Below are 3,738 nucleotides of genomic sequence, written 5' to 3'. Positions count from 1 at the left end.
GAGTGGAATGGAGTGTGGAAGGCCGTGTGGAAGGGCATGTGGAAGGGCGTGTGGAAGAGGGTGTGGAAGGGCGTGTGAAAGGGTGAGTGGTATGGTGTGTAGAAGTCTGTGTGGAAGGGCATGTGGAAGGGCATGTGGAAGGGGGTGTGGAAAATCGTGTGAAAGGGCGTGTAGAAGGGTGAGTGGAAGGGTGTGTGGAAGGGGGTGTGGAAGGGCGTGTGGAAGGGCTCCCTACAAACTCTCCTGAAAGGTCTGTCCCTAATTTTATACTATGCCCCTACTTCTAGAGTCCCCAACCAGTGGAAATAGGTTATCTATTTTTATCCTGATATTATTTTGAAGACTTTCAAACATATTATGATGTGTCTCAGAATCAGGTGGGTCTTCAACTCAGGCCTTCGAGCCCAGAGATAGGGGTGCTACACCACAAGACCTCATTAATTAGCATTATATAGTGGACAGAAAAACAGTACAGCTTTACACTTATTTTGTCATTGGACTCTCAAGCTCGATCAAAGCAGCTCAGGGCAGGCCAAACATTGAGCCCATTAGTCTTTGGAAACAAAAGCTGCGCATGCTGGCAAATCTCAGCAGGTCTAACAGCATCTGTTGAGAGAAATCAGAGTGAACGTTTCAGGTTGACTGACCCTACCTCAGAACTCAGGTCAGCCAGGATATGGTTGGTTTTTATGGAAAAGATTGAGTCGGATGAGGGGGGTAAGGAGTAACAGTAGGTCAGGGATAGAGCCCAAACAGAGGGAAGAACAGGTAGACAGACAACGGAGTGGATAACGATCGGCCTGGCAGAGTGACATTCCTGATGAAGAGTTACACTTGAAACGTTGACTCTCCTCCTCAGATGCTGCCTGACTGGCTGTGCTTTTCCAGCACCACACTGTTTGACTCTGATCTCCAGTATCTGCGTCCTCACTTTCTCCGGAGAGGACGAATGGCTGCTAATGGGAATATGTAGAGGTTAACAATAGATAGCGTGTAATAGCAGACCATGTGATGATAGGTCCTGGTGTGTGGGGGGTTGGGGGTAAGGAAATGGGACAATGTGCCTCAAACCCTAAAATTGTTGAACACGATATTGAGTCCAGAGTCCTCAAGGTGCTGTTCTTCCAGCCTGCACTGAGCTTTGCTGGAGCACTGCAGCAAGCCTGAGACAGAGAGGTTGCCCAGGGAACAGGGCGGTGTGTCCAAGTGGCAGGCAACTCTGATTTCTTTCCACTGCTGAGCTTTTCCAGCAATTTCTGTTTTTGTTTCTCATTCCGGAATCCGCAGTTCTTTCTATTTTTATTAAGTAATTGCAAGAATCATACTGCGTGAACCCAAATAAAATAACTCTGTGTTTGAGGTTTTGACATTCCTTTAATTCCATCCACACGTTCACAGTGAAGGTTGCTTCAATGGTGTCTCACAGATACTCTGAAGGGGTAGATATTTTGATTCTACATGGTGTCATAGAAATATAGAAACATGCAAGATACGAGCAAGCAGGAGGCCATTCAGCCCTTCGAGCCTACTCCACCATTCATCACGATCATGGCTGGTTGTCCAACTCAATAGTCTCATCCTGCTTTTCCCCCATATTCCTTGGCCCCATTTGCTCCATGCTATATCTAGCCACCTCTTGAATACATTCAATATTTTGACATCAACTACTTCCTGTGGTAATGAATTCCGCAGGCCCACCACTTTTTAGGTGAAAAAATGTCTCCTCATCTCCATCCTAAATGGTCCAACCCAAATCCTCAGAGAGTGACCCCTGGTGCTCGATGCACCCACCATCGGGAACATCCTCCCTGTATCTACCCTGTCTAGTCCTGTTAGAATTTTATAAGTCTCTATGAGATTCCCCCCTCACTTGTCTGAACTCCAGCGAAAACATTCCTAACCTAGTCAATCTCTCTTCATACATCAGTCCCACCATCCCTTGGAATCAGCCTGGGAAACCTTCACTGCACTCCCTCGAAAGCAAGAGCATCCTTCCTCAGAAAAGGAGACCAAAATGGCACAAATATATTCCAGGTGTAGCCTCAGCAAGGCCCTATATAACCGCAACATGGCAGCACGGTGGCTAAGTGGTTAGCACTGCTGCCTCACAGCACCAGGGACCTGGGTTCAAGTCCAGCCTTGGGTGTGCAGTTTGCACATTCTCCCTGTGTCTGCGTAGGTGTCCTCCGGGTGCCCTGGTTTCCTCCCACAGTCCAAAGATGTGCAGGTTAGGTGAATTGGCCATGCTAAATTGTCCATGCCGTTCAGGGATGTGATGGTTAGGTGCATTAGTCAGGGGTAAATGGAGAGTGTTAGGGTTGGAGAATGGTTCTGGGTGGGATAGTCTTTGCAGGGTCAGTGTGGACTTGTTGGACCAAATGGCCTGTTTCTACACTGAAGGGATTCTCTGAACAACATATCCCTGCTCCTGTACTCGAAACCTCTCACAATGAAGGCCAACGTACAATTTGCCTTCTTTACCACCTGCTGCACCTGTATGCTTACCTTCAGTGACTGGTGCAGAGGGATGCCCAGGTCCCACTGCACACTCCCCTCTCCCAACTTACACCCATTCAGGTAGCAATCTGCCTTCTTGGTTTTGCTCCAACATGAATAACCTCGCAATTATCATTTTCCTAATGTTTGCCCTTTTCTGTCTTCTGGATTCCTGAAGAAGGGCTTATGCCCGAAACGTCGATTCTCCTGTTCCTTGGATGCTGCCTGACCTGCTGCGCTTTTCCAGCAACACATTTTCAGCGCTTTTCTGTCTTCCCTACCTCGCACGTTTATCAATCATACCGTGTTGAAAACAACCATCTAAATCTCATTTCAATGCAAGTACCAAAAAGTATTGGTACCATGCAGCATGAGAAAAGGATTTATAGACATTTTGACATTGTCTCTGGTGGCTGAAAGGTATGCTTCATAGAGGAAAAGGAGCATGATGAATTTCAAGTTATAAATCTTTTACTTGACTGGGAAACTGTGATACCTGGCTAGTGAAAGCTTAGTTTTGTTGGTTTGCACATTGTTAACTAATTTCCTAAGTTGATTTATATCATTCTAAATAAAGCTGTGTGATAATAATGAAATAACATGCATAGAAATTGATCTTAATCTGCATAATATGCATTGCACAAAATATTAATTTGTGCTGCAATTTCTTTGAAAAGCTGCATTAATTATCTATCCAGCTTTATGAATATTTTGTCATCAGAAACATAACTGCAAAAGTTAATTATACTGTTCTCAGGCTGTGCCAGAAAGGACATTTTATCTGCTGACTGTTTCAATTTATTAGAGAATTCACCTTTCCTGTTTCCATTCGTAATGATACTGTAAGTGTCACTTCATATTTAAGATCTTTCCTTCATGCTTCTGCAGAGAAGAATACATTCTATTTGCAATGTTACTTTGTACAGCTTCAATACCCTTTCCATAGTAACTGTGTTCATCTCTACTTACCATGTCACTAGAATGCCTCTGAAGAATTAAAGATAAGGCCATTTAACGATGAGTGAAATAAACTTATAGGCATTAATGTTGAAGTGGCAGGATTACTGAGTAGATTCTGGGTCAGTGGTGCTGGAAGAGCACAGCAATTCAGGCAGCATCCAACGAGCAGTGAAATCGACGTTTCGGGCAAAAGCCCTTCATCAGGAATAAAGGCAGAGAACCTGAAGCATGGAGAGATAAGCTAGGGGAGGGTGGGGGTGGGGAGAGAGTAGCATAGAGTAC

This window comes from Chiloscyllium plagiosum, chromosome 13, assembly GCF_004010195.1.
Source record: "Chiloscyllium plagiosum isolate BGI_BamShark_2017 chromosome 13, ASM401019v2, whole genome shotgun sequence".
Taxonomy (NCBI): domain Eukaryota; kingdom Metazoa; phylum Chordata; class Chondrichthyes; order Orectolobiformes; family Hemiscylliidae; genus Chiloscyllium; species Chiloscyllium plagiosum.
This window is presented reverse-complemented; position numbering follows the sequence as displayed.